We start from the raw sequence: 22,097 nt of genomic DNA, 5'->3' as shown, positions 1-22,097 counted from the left end.
ATCAAGATAGACCATATGCTGGATTATTAAATAGGTCAACATAAATTTTACAAGATCAATATTCTACAGAGTATAGACTTTAACTAAATGGAATTATCCTAGAAATCGATAACCATAAGTTATTCAGAAAAACCTCAATTATTGGTAAGTTAAAATTGTACTGAAGTGAACAGTATATTACCCAAGGAGAAGACCTAAGAGACAAGTTCTAAATATAGATTCAACAGTGTGATACACTGAGGGGGTTTTGGGTAAGAAGCACTATTTTTGTGTCTCTCACTATTATTTTATGTTGGCATATTCTACAAAGAAACTTACTTACAGGCAAAGAAAGAATGACAATTACAATTAAATACAGATGCAGAAGTTTAATTCATGATTTGGCAAAGATCTTTATCAGCGAGGAAAGGAAAATATAGCCAAACCATCAGCCACCTGACATGCTGAGGAGTGTGACCACTCCTATACATACAATATGTGAGCCCAGCGTGTGCCACAAGTCCTGCTCCTCCCTGTGGTGTCAGTGGGTATCTCCTGCAGGATTTGGGGAAAAGTGGTTCATAGCAACTTAGTACTTTCCAGATTCAGCTGTTAGAGATGGTGACATTATTCTGGCTTTAGGGAACTTAAGAAATAAATTAGCAACAGCAGAATTACCTGGCAGCATATCCTTGCATAAATGCCACTGGATCGTTATTAGAAAAGGACTAGGATGCTTCAGAGCACCTGACCTCAGGAGGCCATTTCTGCAGTTAGAGTGTGACATAACATTGCATTTATATCTATATACGCATTTGTGTCATTTATTTGTTTTATCTTGTTTAAACACTAGCAACTATTTTTCCCTCAGAAAAGTAAGGTATGTAAATATGCAGATTTGAACATGTGTGTACGTATGTGTGTATGTATTATTGAAAAATCTCAAGGGAGTTTAATGTTCAAAGCAAGGATTTTTTTTTCTATGTTCTTTTAGAATGTTGTATTATTCCTATTATTTAGGGAAATAAATCAATGCTTTAAAATCATCGGGACTCCAGGAGAGAACATGACGCTTGATTTGTTTCTTTGGGAGAGTAACAAACTTTGCACTGAAAAGGGAGAAAGGGGGACCTGAGAACACAACAGTGCAGGTTAGGCACCATTGCGTTAGTCAAAATGGGTGTCAGGAGGAGAAAGGTGGGAGGAGGGACCATTACTAGAAAAACGATTCAGTGAAGTGATTCAAAGGTCAGGCTGCTAAGAATCCCCGCAGGGAGAGAACCAGAAATCACACCATGCAGCCCACACAGACCCACACGAAGGACCAGAATAATTGATGATATAAGAGCCAGGATCTGCGTAATTCACAGGATCTTAAACCGCCCACAGATGTGCAGCCCAAATGTCTCTGTGCAGACATCAGGAAACTTGAGTGAGGTGGGAGCCTTTGGGGCTGCAAGATGATAGGGTAGCCAAGGAAAGGATTTAGATGGACAGGGATCTAAAACATAATCCCACCCATTATATTTTGAAGAAAAAGGAACACTGACTCCAGAAAATTACATTTACCATTTTTTGTGAATACTCATGTAAGTGTCTAATGACACAGTGATGAGGTCTCCGTTTGAAATCTGGGTTGAAGTTGATGCTTAGCTTTAACTTAGTTGGATTGGAGTTGATGCTCAGATTCAAGACCTCAGTGCACACCCTCTTGCTCCTTTACTGTAACTTGCACTATCACACTCAGATTGCCTGTGGGGAAAGACAGCTTTTCCCCAGGGGAATCTAGTTTAACCTGTGCCTTCTGCTTCTTAAAGAGACAAAGCACATGTAAGGAAGGTGCTAATATCTGATTCCTGATTTTGAAGCACAGCAAGCCTGGTGACTATTAATCCCAGTCCAATTTATGATTCAAACATGACCAATCACATGAAAAATTCTTCTTGTCTTTGCAGAGAGCTAGGAAGTGGATGAAGAACGACAGGGTATATGAAGAGAATGGTAGAATTGTTCCCATCTGCCTTCAGGGACTGAGCAGTCTCCCTCAAGTCCCAGCTCTGGCGAGCCTAGGAATTATTCCCCAATCACTGGCCAAGTGACATGGATCTCTCCTGGTAGCTGTTCTCAGTGGTTCCTAAACTCTAACTTTTGTTGCCTTGAATCTGGCTGGCATGGCCATCTCCTTGTGATTTGTGTAAACCAGAGTAAGGAAGACACAGGCTCTTTTTCTTGTACTAACTGAATTTGGGAAATCATTTCAGTTCTGTTTTTTAATACTGGTGGGATTCATTGACTGAATGCTAACCCTAGTGCTAGGAGTTTCAGACACAAAACTAAGCAAAGAAAAAGTGCTGCCCTTGAAGTTGTCACAATTTAAAACAAATCATCAAGCCACCATGAAACAAGCTGATGATTTTGGGAATGAAGTTGCACCTATACTGTTGGAGAGGAGAAAGAAGAGATTAATGCTAACCAAGAATTGTGGAGGAGACGTCTAAGTTTTTCTTTGAATCTATTCAATCTTTCCTACTTCTTCTTAACAATGGAATCTGCCGGTATCTGATTGGCTACATGGCCTTGCACTTCATTATAGACATAGGGCCTGCTTCAGACTACTGAATAGGAAGGGAAGTGCTGTATCCTACTGCTGAGTCACAACCTTCACAAAGGGAACTTCTGTCTTCAACTCACTACCTTTCCCCCAAATTGAGTCCTAACAGACACATGGTGTTCATGGCCCAGTCTTTTATTGCCTGGGAGAAACCTGTACCCCCATGCAGGCAGGTGGGGCAATCATTTAGAAGTAACCTGGGTTCCTGTATGACCTTGTAGAAATGAGGCAGGGCCATCGCTGTGAAGTGGTGGGTAAAAGCCTCCACCTGTGGTGACAGCATCGCATTTAGCCTCTAGGTCATTTTCTGCTCCACTTCTGATCCAGCTTCCTGCTAATGAGGCTGGGAAAGCAGCAGAAGATGGACCAAGTACTTGGACCTCTGCACCTACATGGGAGACCCAGATAAAGCTCCTGGCTCCTAACTTTGGAGCCACCCAGCTCCAGCTGTTGTGCCCATTTGGAGAATGAACCAAAAGATGGAAGATTCTCTCTCTCTCTCTCTCTCTCTCTCTCTCTCACTTTGCCTCTCAAATAAATAGAATCTCAAACAAAAAGAAAAGAAAAAATAATGCAATGCCACCCACTTCCAGACTGATAAATGATCATACCAAAAAGTAAATGTCTTTATTTGAACTATTGTATTTAAACCCTTTCTGTTATTATAGCCCATACCCTGTGCCCTAAGTAACACAGAGTTCCATAGTGAAGGATAGATTAATACTCCCATCATATCTTGAATCATAGGAAGGGCTGTCCAGGGTGATAAGACATGGGAAAGTAAATCCAGGGGGAAAAAAGCATATTAAAAGATTTAGGGACATGATGGGGCCAGTGCTGTGGTGCAGTGGGTTAAAGCTTTGGCCTGAAGTGCCCATATGGGCACCTGTTCTAGTCCTAGCTGTTCCTCTTCCAATATAGCTCTCTGCTATGGACTGGTGTAGCAGTAGAAGATGGCCCAAGTCTCCTTGGGCCCCTGCACCCACATGGGAGACCCGGAAGAAGCTCCTGGCTCCTGACTTCGGATCAGCACAGCTCCGGCCATTGCAGCCATCTGGGGAGTGAACCAGCAGATGGAAGACCTCTCTCTGTGTCTCTACCTCTATCTGTAACTCTGTCTTTCAAATAAATAAAATAAATCTTTTTAAAAAAACATTTAGGGACACAAGAAAGAATAATTTTTTTTAAGATTTATTTATTTATTTGAGAGGTAGAGTTACAGACAATAAGAGGGACAGACAGAGAGAAAGGTCTTCCTTCCATTGGTTCACTCCCCAAATGGTCGCAACAACTGGAGCCGCACTGATCCAAAGCCAGGAGCCAAATGACTCTTCCTGGCCTCCCATGCAAGGGCATGGGCCCAAGCACTTAGGCCATCTTCTATTGATCTCCCAGGCCATAGCAGAGAGCTGGATTGGAAGAGGAGCAGACGAGATTAGAACCAGTGCCAATTTGTGATCCTGGTGCTGCAGGCAGAGTATTAACCTCCTGTACCACCATGGCACTGACCCAAAAGGGAAATTCTTAATGCTCCGGATTGGAAATTGAGTGGGGAGGAGTTGACTTCATAGAGGAGCAGGAGAGAAAAGATGGGAGAAATTAGCAGCAATCAACCCACAGAGGACCTTCCAGACTATCTGAATATGATTTTATTACATTGGCATTGGTGTGCCCTGCAGCATTTGAACAAAGTGAAGATCAATATGGTCATGTAAATCCTAAAAATGATGTCCTTTCTTGTAAAATACAAGAAATGAACTTAGTAGCAAGGCCTAATAAATGCAGTATTCTATTGTATCTTCTGGGGTTCATTTCCACAACTGGGACATAGATAAGCTCTAGACCAGTGGTTGGCAAAGTATGACCCACAGGCCAAATTTCAGATTTTTATTGGAATATAGTCACCATCATTTGTGTGTGTATTATTCATGACTGTGTTTATGTGACAATGCTAGAACTAAATAGTTGCAAAGAAATCATATATATTTACTCATTGACTGTTTATGGAAATTTTCTTGTAGTTGGTCTTCACATAAGATTTTATTTGTAAAGAGATTCTCCTAGAAAAGGGTAGTTTAATAGCAACCAGTTTGGATGATCTTTAGGATCCTGTCTCGCTCCAAGGAGTCATAATAACATATTCCCTCATTGAACAAATATACGCTATGTGCCTACCATGTGTAAGGTGCTGAACTAGACAGAGCAATGCAAAACAGGAACTTAACATCTTTCTCACAGAGCTTAAAATATAGCAAAGCATTTAACTTCCTGAATGATTGATTCCATTTAATAACACACAAACACTGTAGCAGGCCATATTAGTTTGCCAGAGTTGCCATAACAAAACACCTCAAATTGAGGGGCTTAAACAAAAGAAATTTATTTTCTCAGTGCGCTGGAATTCAGAAGTCTGAGATCAAGGTACAGGCCAGATTTGTTTCTTCTGAGGCCTCTCTCCTTGGCTTTCAGACAGACACTGTCTTTCTGTGTCCTGCCAAGGGCTTGCCTCAGTACATGTGCATGTCTGCATCTTTTTTTATAAGAACATTGTTTCATTCATATTTGATTAGGGCTCGACCGCATGACTCCATTTTACCTTAATTATTTCTTTTTTTAATTTTATTTAAGTTATACAAGTTTCATGTATTTCATATATACAGATTTAGGAACATAGCGACACTTCCCCTGTGACCCTCCTTCCCTCCCATGTTCTAACCCTTCCTCCTTCTCCATCTCATATTCCCACTTTTAATTTTTACAAAGATATAATTCCAGTTTACTTAATGATCATATAGTAAACACTACACTAAATAAAAGAGTTCAACAAATACTATGAAGAAAAAAAGAAAACAAAAATCACTGTTTTTTCAATGGAAAAGAAAAGGGCTGTAAACAATCATCCAGTCTCAGAATTACTTCTTTAATAGCCTTATATCTCTAAAAACAATAAACTCCAAGGTAATAAGAGTTAGGGTTTTTACATATACATAACTCAAAACACAACACAGGTATTGTGTTACATATAAAAACAAAGAAAATACAAAAAGAAACATGGTCCCTACTTTTGCGATCTTTACAGGCTAGTGGGAGAGGCAAGGTTCTACTTAAATTGAAATCATGAAAGAACACAGTACTCTAGGAGCTTAAATTCAAATTGAAAAGTAAAACACATTTACTAATAAATGCTATACAAGTATTTGGAAGAAATATAGAGTTAGGACTTGAATAAAAGGAAGTATATACTCCCTCCCTTCTTGTCTTTTATAACATGGGTCTTTGTTAGGGCTTTTGTCTTCCCACCCAGCAGTAAACTCTCAACACAGTGATGCTGCAAGGGGTGAGGAAGGTGACAGAAGGCTTGGGGCATGAGAAACTGGAGCTAGCAATTCTAACTACTGCGCAGCACCCCTTCTGCTAGATCCACACTCTCTTAACTGACATTCCTAATATTATCACAGATCATTGCTAGTTCTTGCCTTTGAGCCAAACGACCCCAATTCCTTCAACTCAGCACGATGCAGACTCATGCTATGTAAGAATTGGAAGGAGCTTTCGGATGCTAGAAACTGAGAGGCAACATGAATGGGATTTAGGGAGAACTGGGAGCCACTAGAACAGTAATCAATTTTGTGAACATGTGCATTTTGTTATGTATAGAGTCCATGTTTCTCACTACCTAAGAATTCATGTCACTTCTTTAGAGAAAACCTTCAAAAGACTTTCTTTCATTATACTTAGAATAAAATCTATTCTCAATACCAAGCCTTGTACAATCTGACCTCATCTTCTAGCCCCTTCCCCTTAATTCACTGAACCACAGCAACTCTCCCAAAATCCTACAAAAAACACAACAAATAAATCCGTGCTTTAGGAAATCTGTGTAGCTCTTGCTTCTGCCTAGAAGGCCCTGCCAAAAGGTTTGTGTCTGACTGTTTCCTTCTGATAAGTCAGCTCTAAACTTTAACTATCACCTTCTTCACACCCAAAGGATTAACTTTCCTGATGATTGTTAATTACATGATCCTCATAATTCTGTTTTGCTTTCTTATTATTCCCTAACACAGTCTTAAGTTATCTTCTCTATTTTTGTTTAGTTACTTCTCTTTTTATAAAGATTTATTTATTTGAAAAGAAGAGTGACAAGACCCAGGGAGAGAGAGGGAGAAAGAATGATTTTCCACCCTCTGGTTCACTCTCCAAATACCCACAACAGCTGGAGCTGGCCCAGAAAAAAGCCAGGAGCTCAGAATTCCATCCTGATCTCCCAAGTGTGTGGCAGGGACTCAAGTACTTGAGTCATCATCTGCTTTTTCAGGCACATTAACAGAAAGCTAGATGGGAAGTAGAGTAGCAGGTACTGAAACCAGAACTCTGATATGGGATGCAGGTGCCCAAAGTGGCAGCTTAAACCTACTGTGCTACAATGCCCAACCACCCCTACTTACTTACTTCAACCCACACTTACTAGAATGTAAGTTCTGTGAAATGAACGACTGTACTTATTCCTGTTGTATTAGTACCTGGAATTTTTATTTTTATTTTTTTAAAACTTTTATTTAATGAATATAAATTTCCAGTGTACAGCTTATGGATTACAATGGCTTCCCCCCACCCATAACTTCCCTCCCACCCGCAACCCTCCCCTTTCCTGCTCCCTCTCCCCTTCCATTCACGTCAAGATTCATTTTCAATTCTCTTTATATACGGAAGATCAGTTTAGTATATATTAAGTAAAGATTTCAACAGTTTGCACCCACATAGCAACACAACATGAAAAATACTGTTGGAGTACTAGTTATAGCATGAAATCACAATGTACAGCACATTAAGGACAGAGATCCTACATGATATTTTTAAAAAATTGATTAATTTTCTATGCAATTTTCAATTTAAAACCAAGCGTATTTTTTTCATTTTCAATTATCTTTATATACAGAAGATCGACTCAGTATATACTAAGTAAAGATTTCATCAGTTTGCACCCACACAGAAACACAAAGTGTAAAAATATTGTTTCAGTACTAGTTATAGCATTACTTCACATTGGACAACACATTAAGGACAGATCCCACATAAGGCATAAGTACACAGTGACTCCTGTTGTTGACTTAACAATTTGACACTCTTGTTTATGGCGTCAATAATCTCCCTAGGCTCTAGTCATGAGTTGCCAAGGCTATGGAAGCCTTTAGGGTTCACCGACTTCGATCTTATTCCGACAGGGTCATAGTCAAAGTGGAAGTTCTCTCCTCCCTTCAGAGAAAGGTACCTCCTTCTTTGATGGCCCCGTTCTTTCCACTGGGATCTCACTCGCAGAGATCTTTCATTTAGGTCTTCTTTTTTTTTTTTTTTCCAGAGTGTCTTGGCTTTCCATGCCTAAAATACTCTCATAGGCTCTTGAGCCAGAAGTACCTGGAATTTTTATCAGGCATATAAAGGTGCTCAGTATATATTTGATATATAGATCCTCAAAGTGGTCCATGATTCATTATTGCCTCATTAAACAAACATGAAACAAACAGCAAAGTATAACTGAGAAATGCAAATTGCCTTAAAATCTCTTCATTTTTAAAAATTAGGCTCAAAGGAGTTTATTCAACTTGGGATGTAGAATCATCCCAAACTCTTTGGCCATCTGGGGATTCTTTTTTGGACCTGATCTAATTGTCAAAAATCTTCCTAATATGTGCCACTCAGAATCATTAGAATGGTTTGGGCGAGAAAAATAGGATGCCTACCCCCAGAAGCCCACCTCCGTTATCCTGCCTCCCTACACTGCTAGCAGCACTGGATTTACTTCAATTTCTTGTGTGGCATCAGGCAGCTCATTTCTTGCTGTTCTTTGGAAGCAATTGCTATATTTCCTGTTATTAGTTATTACCAATCCAAACAAACACTTTAGTTTTCCCAAACTCTAGAAGGAGGTATTTTTAAAAAGGCCATCTTAATTATACATAAGCAATGGAGAATCACAGAGGACTCATTAACATAATAAACAGAAGTCTTTGCCAATATCCCACATGCAAGGTAATATAAAAACAGCCATTATTTGCTGCTCAGCAACTGCCTGGTTTCTTTTGCAAGGTCTTTTCCCAGCTGACAAAGTTTGGGAACTTTATTCTCTGTGCATGCCTCCGTCTGATGGGATAGAGGAAGCTTCAAAAAAGCAGGTAGCTCTTAATCTCTGCATTGAGAAACATATAGAAATAAGACCAGGGACACTAAGTCTAAAAAAAATAGACATAGGAGTTAGGCTAAATGGAAAGATGGGAAGAGCATAACCCTGGCACCCGAGAGATAAGAGATCTGATCGTAGTTTCACCACTGGCTGACACTGTGTCCTTGAGCCAGCAGGACAACCTCTCTGAGTCTATTTCTTCTTCCATAAAATAGCACTGTTCACTATCTCACTGGGTGATGAAATAAATATGCATATATCAATCTCCCAGCACAGTGCCCAATATATCCTCAGAAATATGAGTTCACTTTTTCCTAAGGAGAGACATTTAGTGCTGTGCTCAGCATTTTCCCTTCACCTCTACATCTTATTCTAACTTGAGAAGTTGACCTGACGCAATTCTTGCTGGGGCCGCAGGGCCAGGTCTGGAAGCCCGCAGGCTCTGAGCATAGCTGCCTGCCAGTTGGCAGGGAAGAATGGTGTGCTGGAGTGGGGATTAAACTGTTGCCATTGGAGATGGTAACAGATGCTTCCTGGTTGAGGCTGAGTTGGCTAAATCAGGGCTCTGTGGTTTGAGACAGAATCCCAATTATTTCCAATTAGGAGATTGCAACGACAGCTGCTCTTAACCCAACTGCTCCTCGCTGTTGTGGACTTGGCCTCATTCAGTTGAGGTCTGTAACCTGGTCTTGAGATTTCTGAGAGCATTCCCAACATGCATCATATTTGAGTTATTTAAAACAGTGTCTCTAAACTTAAGGTCCCAGGCCGGCGCCATGGCTCACTTGGTTAATCCTCTGCTTGCGGCACTAGCATCCCAAATGGGCACCGGGTTCTAGTCCCGGCTGCTTCTCTTCCAGTCCAGCTCTCTGCTGTGGCCTGGGAGGGCAGTGGAGGATGGCCCAAGTGCTTGGGTTCCTGCACCCTCATGGGAGACCAGGAAGAAGCACCTGGCTCCTAGCTTTGGATCAGCGCAGCACCGGCCAAAGCAGCCATTTGGGAAGTGAACCAACAGAAGGAAGACCTTTCTCTTTGTCTCTCTCTCTCTCTCACTGTCTATAACTCTGCCTGTCAAAAAAAAAAAATCTATAAACTTAAGGTCCCATACCCCTTAGCTTAATGGAAGTCCTGGGCAGTAGTAACGGTCAGTGAAAGAAGAAACAGGCTTGATTTCCCACCAACCATGTGCTTACTGTTTGACCTTTGGTGTCTGGGTCCTCTGTTTTCTCATCTGAAATGAGATGGTCACTTGTGTGTGGTTTGCTGACGAAAGTGAGTTGCCCAGTGTGAAAGGAATTTTAAATGGGAGGGACTGATATCATTGGCAGCTTCTTTCCAGTGAACTCAAGCCTGATAATGCCAATAGAAGGGGTGTAAAGTCTAAGAACAGGCACTATGAAAATACACTGGAAGGTTGAAGCCAGGCATTTTAACCTCTCTGAATATTCTTAGTATCTTTCAAATGGAAGTAAAATTAAGAACAGGATGCCTGCTGCAGAGTTTTATGAGTGTAATGTGGATCCCTTGGTAAACTGTAAAGTGATGTGCACACATGAGCAATGATTATTATATTCTTAGGGGTTTTCTTTTTGGTTGGCACCAGTCAAGTCAGCTGAATGCTCTGGGCAAGAACAATCTGTTTTCTTTCCTCTTGGCAAACAACACAAAAGACAGAGCAGCTCGTAGAAACTGGGGCAGGAGAGAAAACTTCCTCTCTCTCTCTCTCTCTCTCTCTCTCTCTCTCTCTCTCCACACAGACACACAGACACAGACACACACACACACACACACTACTCACTCACCCCTATTCACAGTTCCTCCACAGAGTCCCACAAGTCCAGCCTCCAAAATGCAGTAGTGGAACTTGGGAAGTGGCCTCATTTCCTAACCAGTTTCTATATCCCTAGTCCTGGTGCTCACTGTTCATTGCCCAGATATAGTTAAGATCTAAATTAAGAACAAGTCCCTGGCTCCAGCAGGCCTTGTCACATTGTGTAGAGCTTGAGACTTGGATCTGAAATGACTGACTCTGTCATTTCGTTATCCTCCTCCACGCCCAAGTCAATTAGTCTTCAAGCTGTGTTAATTTTATGTCTTATAAATCTCTCCTATCCACTGACTTCTTTTCAATCCCTCTGACACTGCCTGGGTCAGGCCACCACAGCCCTCTTCAATCTCCCCTCTACTCCCAGAAGAGCCTCCTTTCCAGCTTCTCTGTCTCTACTCCAACTTTCATTTAATATGAGTTTGTTCACTCTGTAACCACAGGGAGCTTTTTAAAATGCAGAATCACTCTGCTTAAAACTCATCAAGGACTTCCTGTTTGTCTACAACATGAGACAAAAGCCTTAACATAGCTCACAGGACTCTGCATGATCTGGGTCTACCTGCCTCACCTCTGCAATTCTCCCTTTTGTTCTCTGAGCTCACAAAACTCCTGTCTCTTTACAGAACCTTTTCTCCTGACTTTATCCATATAAGGTCTTTCTTCTACCAAGATTGCCTCAAAAAACCCACTGTCCCCTGTTTAAGTTGCCCCGCCTCCCACCAATTAGCCCCCTCCTCCTTCTATGGATAGCAGGTCACAAGTCTCTCTACCATGGGCATTTTTCTCAGGTTCTCAAACTGGGTTAAGCTCTGTCCTATGCATGTTCATGGCCCTCACGCTTTTCTGTTTACCTTTTATCTCAGCCTGCCATTATATGTGTGTTTCTGTGATAATTAATATCTCACAAGCTTCTGAGCATCAAGAGGACAGGGTTGTATGTTTGCAGACCATAGAGTCCTAACTTCTTACACTGTACATTACCCAAATATTTTTGAATGAATGAACATGAACCTGGCCAATTTATGTATCCTCTCTCATGTTTCTCCTTCTTCATCTGCAAGAGTGAGTTTGTAATCTTATTTTTCCAGTATGGAAGAGACAAATGCAATCCCCAATCTGATAAGAATCATGCCAATGAAATTTCCCCATGTGGACATACAGTATGTACACACATATAACATAGCATAGTAGACCAATATAGCAATTTTAATAATAGCTTTTAAAATCTTTAACTCTTTTTGTAGATTGCCAATTGATTTGAATTGCTTTTTCTTTTTAGTAACTTCAGGTAACCATACTTTCTCTCAGTTGGTACTGTTAATACATTATTGGCTTCATCTGTTTACAGAGCCATCCCAAAGTACTGAATACAATAGAAGTGGCTGGAAAAAGTCCATAGGAACCTATAGGAGGACAGCTAAACACAGAACCAACAACGCTTTAGTTTTATGAGCAGCAAATCATATATAACTGTGGATGACAAAAGACTTTAAGTCGCCATGTTTAAAATTATAAACTCATCAACCAACAAGAGGCACTTGCTTACTTCACAGTATTTTTGAAAGCACCTGTAGGATTTTATAAGTATTTAACCCTTTAGGCCTCTGTGGCTTTCTCATTAAGATAAATATCATGTCTAGTAACACAAGATCATTAGACTTTTTAATTCTCAAACATTTGTATTAATAGCATTTTCCATTATAGAAACTTAAAGTTTGGTACCACATCACATCTTGACAGTACTTCTAATATAATCCAAGTAGCCTGATTAGTTGGTGTCTCTATAAGATGAGAGACATAGGTCCTTCAATTTTTTCAGTTGGGCCCAAACTGGAAAAACCAAAGTCCAGGATTTACTGGAAATTTTAGAGACCAGATTGTTTGAAACTTTGAGTTTTTGAATGTTATATGTATGTACATATTGTATGTCCACATGGGGAAATTTTATTAAGAGTTTTATTTTAAATGGCTTATAGATAAGATTGTCCATAAATTTAAGCTGCTAAAATCAATCAAAGATACATTTTAATTTGTGTGACCTGAATCTGTGTACCATATGTTTTAAACTTGTTGGTAGAAAGAAACTAAAAACATTTTATATGGTTGTGCTTAAGTTTACTGGTTAAACAAACTACACCATGTTAGATATTTCAGAGGTGTTTTCAAATACATGATTCTTAAAATTTATAGAAGGCATTGGACCTTCTGGGAAATGTTTTCTTAAGTTGTTATCTAATGGTTGAAATGGTTTGCTAAGTATTTATGTGATATTGCTATTGTCAGCAAGCGATCTAGGACTTGCTCCCTCATTTCTCTATTCTAAGCCCAACTTGTTCTTTCATTTCTCTATTCTCTTCAAGGTAGGAAACTAATTCTATTATGAAGGAATCTGTAGGATGCACAATTTAATCTTTAGACCTTATAAAAGAGATGGCTAACATTTTTCTGTAATAGCATAGCCAAAATAAGAACTTAAATAATAATATCATAGCTAGATTCTCTTCACCAGCAGTGAAGTAAACAGTAAGTAGAAAAAACCTCCCTTTCAGACCAAAGGGAAAGAAAGTTTTAAAGTGAGAATATAATTTTCCTCATGGGCATTGTCTACCTTAGAAAAACTACTACAGAACATGCCTGTGACTATAGACTTGTAGTTCAGGCCACCGAAGATTAGAGATGGGACTTGGGCACTCCCATCCTCTGGTCTGCTTTAACACAAACCAGGAGGAAAAGAAAGCTAGGCATCAGAAGCAATGGGTGGCAGGCCTATTAATGGCTGATCTGTACAGTGATCTGCCCTCAAGGAGACCCAACAGGCCAGTCCAGTGCAGTGGCTTTCAATGTGGTAAGCCTGGGCTTCAGCAGAAATCAGCTTATGAAGAGCCCTGGCAGCTCTGCCAAGAGTTGGATCACTGGAAATGGACCTGCCCTGGAGTCGAAGGATGCCCAGGTCAGAGCCACAGATCTTATTGGCTCTAAGCTGAAAAGCCCTTCACTCAGCCCAACTTCCAAAGGGACCACTGCAGCTGAGGGGATGGTCAAGTAGGGTCAGCAACATTGCAGGCAGAACTGTAAATTTCTTGTTAGAGATGCCCCCTGCCTTTACCTGGCCAGCTCTCCTCCCAGGCCAGCCAAGTAATGAAAGTCAACAGAGTGCCTTCCCCTAGGAGGTTCACACCTCCCTTAGGATGTACCCCATGTGAAGAGATAGATAGGTCTGGGCCTCTTAACTTACAAGGCCTAAAGCCCACCAGATTATTATCAAGCCCCTTCTGTCAGGTTCTATTTGCCTCTCAATCAGAAAACTTAATTGTAGCTTAGACAGCACCTTTCTTAGCTCCTCTAATAATGACTCTGTCCTTTGTTCTAGACCCTGTCTAGCGTACTTGGGCCTCATTCCTTTGTAATCATAACCTCTACTCTACCACCAATGGCTCTACTCCCAACCTGTGTGTACTGATGGTCCTCTTCCCCACTTAATGCTGTATAATTGTTCAAACCTGGTAAATGCCACTCTTAGGATCATTGGTTACTATCCTCACTCTGTCTTTTATGACCTTGTCTAAATATGATCAGAATCGGCAAACTTGGAAGGCTTCCATAACCTTGGCAACTCATGACGACAGCCTAGGGTGGATACTGGAGCCATAAACTAGAGTGTCAATTTGTTGGGTCAACAACAGGAGCCACTGTGCACGTGCTCCTCATGTGGGATCTCTGTCCTTAATGTGCTGTCCATTTTGATTTAATGCTATAACTAGTACTCCAACAGTATGTTTCACTTTGTGTTTCTATGTGGGTGCAAGCTGTTGAAATCTTTATACAAGATTGATCTTCTGTATATAAAGAGAATTGAAAATGAATCTTGATGCAAATGGAAGGGGAGAGAGAGCAGGAGAGGGGAGGGTTGCGGGTGGGAGGGAAGTTATGGGAGGGGGAAGCCATTGTAATCCATAAGCTGTACACTGGAAATTTATATTCATTAAATAAAAGTTAAAAAAAAGATAATAAAAATTTTAATATGTCACAAAAAAAAAAAAAAGAATCATGCCAATGAAACATCACGGTTTGGACCAGTACAATGCTGACTGAGCAGCAAGGGCAATGGGAGCTGGGCATTGTTTGGGTTTCCTTGCCAGTTGTGCCACTAGCTAAATTCCTTTAACATGTTAGACTCAGTTAATTCACCTTCAGAGTTGAATAATAATGCCAATATTGTAGAATCATTATGACTGTCAGGGATTATGATCAAAAAGCAGCCTGCAGAAGGTCCAGAGCATATTAACTACTCAGAAAACTATATTGTCATTGCTACTACTACTTGTGCTATTATTGAAGATATTCAAGAAGTGTCAGTTTCTATTTTGCCCCATTTCTCACCTCTTTTAAAGATGCTTTCCTCCAAAATTTAATTGGCAATATTCTCCTTTTCTGACAATTATGTACATTATGCATGTTTAATTCAGTGCCATAAAATGTGTATATGTGGTTATTCACTAATTAAAATGTTTGCAAGTCTTACCCCTCTTTAAGGATAAGGACTGTTGTATGAATTCTTTGTATCACCAGCTTCATCCATATCAGTGCAAGGCATTCATTAGTTACCTGATGGATGGATTCATTCAGGAGATATTAGGAATATTAACTCAGTAATTCACACTTAACCAATCTGAATTTCCAATTGTATGGGTAGGAAGTTTAAGACTCCAAACAAAGAGAAACTAAGAGTACAAAGTCAGGGACTTTAAACTGAAGGGGAAAATGAAGTGTTTTCTGAAGAACTTTTGTATTAATTTATTATTAGTCTTCTGTAGAAATAAAATAATTCAAAAAGTAGAGTGGAGTTACATCCTAAACAGATTTGACTTGGAGGATTTTCCAGGCATGGTGTGAAGAGGTTGATGAATCCTCTGCCAAAACAAGTGCAAAACTAAATGCTTTAAATTTACTCAAATGTCAATTCTATAAGAGCGCAAAAGAGAGAATGTTAAAATGAATTATATTTGGGAAATATTTTAATAGTCCATTTGACAAGCGTACATGCCAATGTGCCTGTGTTATTCAAGGTCTAAGTTTAAGATGTTCTTGAATCAAGGTTTGAACCTATTACCATGATGAGTATATTTCTGGTATTTGAAGGAATATACCATGAGACCTCAAAGAAGTCAGCCCTGAAGATAAGAAACAGTATTGCATCTTTATGGATTCTAAGCAGTAGGACATGGTAGACAAAAGCATAGTGTCTGGGGCCAGACTAATTTCACTGCCAGAAATGTTAATTACTAACAATAGGACACCAGACAAGAGACTCAACTATTTTGTAACTTAGTTTACCCATCTATAAAACGGCAATGATAATCCGATTTCCTCAAATAATTGAGCACATTGATATATGAAGTATCCAGCAGATGGTAAGCACTATGTATGCACTGGTTAAAATTGATACTGTTTCAGAGATTTTAAAAAAATAATTTCAGGGGCAGGTGTTTCCAGTCAGTTAAGATGTTCATGTCCTATATTTCAGTGCCTGGGTTTTATGCTTGGCTACATGCCTGACCCCAGATTCCTGCTAACACAGGCCCTGGAAGGCAGCTGAAAGTGGCTCAAGTGACTGGGTTCCTACCACCCATGTGGGAGACCTGGATTGCAATATTCAGCCTCAGCTGGTAACTGTTGCAAGTATTTTGGGATGGAACCAGTAAATGAAAACTCTCTCTCTCCCTCTTTCTCTCTGTGTCTCCCAGTCTCTATTACTATCATCTCTGTCTCTATCTCTAATCCTATCTCTAGCCCTATATCTATTGTATGTCCCTCTGCCTCTCAAATAAATACATAAAACTTTTGAAAGTGATAATTTATATCATAAACAAATTCTTATTTTTTCAACATTTATTCATTTTTTTACTTGAAAGGCAAGGAGAGATTCCGTCTTGTTTTGGCTTTGTACAATGGCCTGAACGAAGCAGACTGCGCGCAAGTCAACGGGCGGCAAGGCGCCGCCCAAGCAGCTGGCCACCAAGGCGGCCCGCAAGAGCGCGCCGGCCACGGGCGGCATGAAGAAGCCGCGCCGCTACCGGCCCGCCCGGTGGTGCTGCGCGAGATCCGGCGCTACCAGAAGTCCACCGAGCTGCTGATCCGCAAGCTGCCGTTCCAGCGCCTGGTGCACGAGATCGCGCAGGACTTCAAGACCGACCTGCGCTTCCAGAGCTCGGCCGTCATGGGGCTGCAGGAGGCGTGTGAGGCCTACCTCATCGGCCTCTTCGAGGACACCAACCTGTGTGCCATCCACGCCAAGCGCGTCACCATCATGCCCAAGGACATCCAGCTCGCACGCCGCATCTGCGGGGAGCGGGCCTAGGCCTCACCAGCTTAGTCTAAAACAGAGCCATGAAAAAAAAAAAAAAAAAAGAAAGGCAAGGCGAGAGAGAATCTTGTACGTGCTGTTTCACTTCCAAATGTGCACAACAGTCAGGAATTGGACAGGTTGAAGTCAGGAGTCAGGAATCAGTCTGGGTCTCCCATGTCGGTAGAAGAACTCCAATGCCTGAGCCATCATCCAATGCATCATCCAATGCCTCCTAGGCATATTAACAGACAACTGGATCAGAAATGAAGGTAGGTGAGACTCAATCTTGGTTACTAGAATGTGGAACATGGGTGTCCATGTTTATTGCACCTCATTTCACAATAGCTAAGGTATAGGATCAACCTAAATGCCTGTCAACTGAAGACTGGATAAAGAAATTATGGGATATATACACCATGGAATACTACAGTGGTTAAAAAAATGAAATCTTGTCATTTGCAACACAATGGATGAAACTAGAAAACATTATACTTAGTTAAACACACCAGTCCCAAAAGGACAAATAACATATGTTCTGTCTGATCTGTTCTAATTAATAGAGCACCTAAAATGTAATGTATTCTCAGAATCAGCTCCTAAGGCCTGACTGAAAACACCATGAGAGCACTTAAGGCATGGAAAGCCAAGACATAGTGGCAAAAACGGTTCTGATGAAGGATCTCTGTGAGTGAGACCCCAGTGGAAAGAAGGGGCCATCGAAGAAGGATGCAGTTTTCTCTGAAGGGAGGAGAGAATTCCCACGTTTGTGAACTCTAAAGGCTTCCATAGTCCTTGGCAGCTCATGTCAAGAGCCTCGGGTGATCACTGACATCATAAATAAGAGTGTCAGTTATTAAATCAACAACAGGAGTCACTGTGCACTTACTCCCCATGTTGGACCTCTGTCCTTAATGAGTTGTTAGATGAGAACTAATGGTAAAACTTGTCTTCAAACTGTACTTTGTATTTCCTGTGTCTGTGCGCACGCAAATAGTTGAAACCTTTACTTAGTATAGAGTTGGTCTTCTGTATATAAAGTAAACTAAAAATGAATCTTAATGGAAAATGGAATGGGAAAGGGGCTGGGAGGTGGGATGGGAGTGGGGGTGGAAGGGCAGGAATGGGGGGAAGAAACACTATATCCCTAAAAGCTGTACATATGAAAATTTATATTCAATAAATAAAAACCTAAAAAAGGTAATATATAGAAGTGAAATTAACACTTTGAGATGTAATAACTTTGAATAGCCCTTGTTTCGATGGCTGAAGAACACTGTGCGCTGCGGCACACTGGGTTAACGTCCTGGCCTGAAGCTCCTGAATCCCATATGGGTGCCGGTTCTAGTCCTGGCTGCTCCTCTTCTGATCCAGCTCTCTGCTATGGCCTGGGAAAGCTGTAGAAGATGGCTCAAGTCCTTGGGCCCCTGTACCCACGTGAGAGACACAGAAAAAGCTCCTTGCTCCTGGCTTCAGATGGGTGCAGCTCCGGCCATTGTGGCCATCTGGAGAGTGAACCATTGGATGGAAGACCTCTCTCTCTGCCTCTCCCCTCTCTCTGTACCTCTGACTTTCAAATAAATAAATCAATCTTTAAAAAAAAATTGTTGAACTCTTTACTTAGTATAAAGTTACTCATATGTATAAAAAGTTAATTGAAAATAGATCTTAGTAAAAAATGAGAATGGGAATAAGAGAGGGAAGAGGAAGAGGGGTGGGAGTGTGGGTAGTAGGGCAGGTACAGTGGAAAAGATCACTATATTCCTGAAGTTGTAAATTTGTATTTATGAAATGCATGAAGTGTGTGTTCCTTAAATAAAAAATAAAAAATTCCTGGGGGGAAAAAGATAAAAATAAAACAAGTAAAATAAAAAAGAACTTGATCCTTGTCTCCTACATGAGTGACAGGGGCCCAAATACTTGGGCCGTCTTCTGCTGCTTTCCCAGGTACATTAGCAGGGACCTGAATCAGAAGCTGAGCAGTCAGGACTCATCCTGCACTGCAGTATGGCATGGTGGTGTCACAAGTGGTGGCTTAACTACTGTCTTACAATGCTGGCCCATCCATTTATTTTTCAAAAGTGCTGTAATCCTGACTTTTCATTAATTCCTCCTTTCTGGGTGCCTCCAGTGTAACCTGAAATAATATGGAAGATTTCTTCTACATTACTCAGCATGAACTCTAATTAGAGCATTTGTGACTCACTATGTGCCTTGTAGCCATTGTGCCAATCATCAGTGGCAACATATGGAGAAGAGGCGGCATTTGGAAGGAAACAAAGCATAAAAATTCAAAGTCCTCTAGACTCAGAGACCCTGAGTTCAAATCCAAGATCTACATTTAAGTGTATGGCCTTGGGTGGGATAATTAATCTCTGAACCTTAATTTACTAATCTAGAAAATGAGGGATGATGATGACATATGTTTCCTGAGATTCATTGAGATAATGAATTGATATCATTTGCACAACAGAACTGACTCATGAGAAGAACTAAATAAATACCAGATAGTATTACGAAATCACTGACACTTACATCCTAATGTGACAACCTCAGTTGCTTTATATTCATTTAGGTATTGTTTACTGGGCTAAAAGAAACTTAATCAATTCAGGAGACTGATCTTTCAGAAGAGTCTATTCCAAGACACATCCTTGCTGCCCACCAAGATCATTAAAAATGGGTTCTTTTGTTTGTATGCATCTGCAATCTTCTCTCCCCAAGCACTATAGAAGCTTGTAGGTCAAGGATAGTTTAACTGAGAGGCATTTTAAGACCATATGTGCACATAGGTCTGCCAGCAATTCTTTTAGGAAATGGTACTCACCAGTCAACTGAAAATCAGACAGATGCCAAAATGGAGGTCAATGTGTTCACTGCCCTAGAGGAATAAAGAAATATGTGGAGATGATCTTAGAGGTTCTGAGACGTCACCCCTGATCCTCTTCATCTGTCAAAATCCCATGATTTTCAAAACTCAACTCCGAAGCCACCTTCATGTGAAATTATCCCTGATCATTTTATGGGATAAACTGAATATTTTATTTTTTAAAAAATAAAAGTTTATTTATTTATTTATTTATTTATTTATTTATTTGAAAGTCAGAGCTACACAGAGAGACAAGGAGAGGAAGAGAGAGAGAGAGGTCTTCCATCTGCTGGTTCACTCTCCAACTGGCCACAACAGCCAGAGCTGTGCTGATCTAAAGCCAGGATACAGGAGCCTCCTCTGGGTCTCCCACATGGGTACAGGGGCCCAAGGACTTGGGCCATATTTTCCTGCTTTCTCAAGCCATAGCAGAGAGCTGGATGGGAAGTGGAGCAGCCAGGACTTGAACCAGTGCCCATATGGGATGTCGGCACTGCAGGCAGCAGCTTTACCCACTAGGCCACAACCCTAACCCCTTGAATACTTCTCTGAATTCCTCTGTACTTCTTCTGGCCATGTTCTGTGAACCTTTCCCTGCTTCTCACATGACTCACTGGACAAAAGCTATAGCTCTGTATTTCTTTTCAAAATAATTAATATTTTAATAGAAAAAAATTCTCAGCTGCTTGTTCACTCTCCAAACGTCCACTATGGTGAAACTCACTCCAGAGCTCCTACATGGATGTAAGGAACCCAATTACTCGAACCATCAATAATATCTCCCAGAATCTGCACTAGCAGCAGGAGGGAGAAAAGAGCTGAGGCCAGGACTTGAGTCCCCGTACTCCACATGTGTAACAGCTAGGCCAGACACCTGCCACATGATAGCTGTATATTTCTTGTTTCCTTGCAAGGAAGAAGGAGACCAGAATTGTTAAAAGCATTCAAATGGGAAATTCCAAGATGGTGGATTATGGAGTGAAATGCTTTGCAAGGCTAGGGATACACAGTAAGGAAAGAACTGTACGAAGTGCATTCTTAGGGAAGAACTGGAGAGAAAACAGCACTGGAGGTCCTTCAAGAAGAAGAGAAATGGTGTGGACCTGTTTGGATGGCGAGGACGTGCAGCACAACATGGACACAGCTGCAACAGCCAAGAGCCAGAGCAAGCAGCAGTTTAGAGATGGAGGTGAGGCCAGACTGCAGCAATCCATGGCGATATAGCTGTAGGGAGAGCATGGTGTGAGTCCAGACTGGAGATGTGGGGACTGGCTGTTGCTAGAGGTTGCCCACAGACTCAGTGGAAGTAGAGGGGGCACGTTTATCTCACCCCAACTTCCCCACAACAGTGTCTGCTGACCAGTTGAGAAACAGCAGGTGCCATTTTGGGTTTGGGCACAGCTGCAGAAGCTGTTGTGTGCACACAGAGCGACTGGCTGAGACAGGACACTTTCTGACAGTACCGGCAGCACAGGTGGGCAGGGAACAGCATCCAACTGGTGGCTCTTGCATATGCATGTGATCTGTAGGCTCTATTGGAAGGAAGACTTTGAAGAACCCACTGACTTTGAACCTGGCTGGGAGGTAACTCAGCAACCATGTGCGATGGGGAGATGCCTGAAATCTCCCAGGATCAAGATGCTTAGGTGGAACTGTCTCAGAGAACATCTGCCCCTCTGTTGGGGCTGGTGGGGTACAGACAAGCCTTTGGACCTAACGACTGTAGGAGCCTTTTGTGCTGAGACAGTGGGGACTCAGTGGTTGCATGAGAAGGTGCAGGGTATAGCTGGGTATTGAGATCTATCATGTGCAATGTGGGTATTGCTCGGGATACTCACCCCACCCTGGAGCACTGATCAGAGCTCCCTGGCTGCACCCACCACACACTTCTTAGTATTTGTTGAAAGTGCAGACATTCTACTAAGCCACAGAGGCATAGCTCAAAGATAAATGCCATCAAAGGAAAAAAAAAATCAAATCCACAAATGCCTAAAAACAAAAGCAGTTCAAGAAACAATAATAAGGAAGATAATATGACCCCCCCAAAAGAACATAAGAGCATTTCAATATTAGAATGTGAAGATGAAGAGATTGAAGAAATGCTGGAAATGGAAATCAAAATTTCATCATAGGATTACTTAAAAGCAATCAGAAGCAAATCCATGAACTGAAGAAAACCATACATGATGTGAATGAAAAATTCTTCCATGAAATCAAGATTTTAAAGAAAAATAAAAATGAAATATTAGAAATGAATAATTCAATAGACCAAGTAACAAATGTGGAGGA

At 41.1% G+C, this 22,097-nt stretch overlaps 1 pseudogene; it reads left to right on the top strand.

The window, feature by feature from the left end:
• Positions 1-16,544: 16,544 nt before the first annotated feature.
• LOC133771174 (histone H3.1-like) lies at positions 16,545-16,954 on the top strand (annotated as a pseudogene).
• Positions 16,955-22,097: the final 5,143 nt, after the last annotated feature.

The sequence above is a fragment of the Lepus europaeus genome, chromosome 12 (assembly GCF_033115175.1).
Source record: "Lepus europaeus isolate LE1 chromosome 12, mLepTim1.pri, whole genome shotgun sequence".
In the NCBI taxonomy this organism is placed as follows: domain Eukaryota; kingdom Metazoa; phylum Chordata; class Mammalia; order Lagomorpha; family Leporidae; genus Lepus; species Lepus europaeus.
This window is presented reverse-complemented; position numbering and strand designations above follow the sequence as displayed.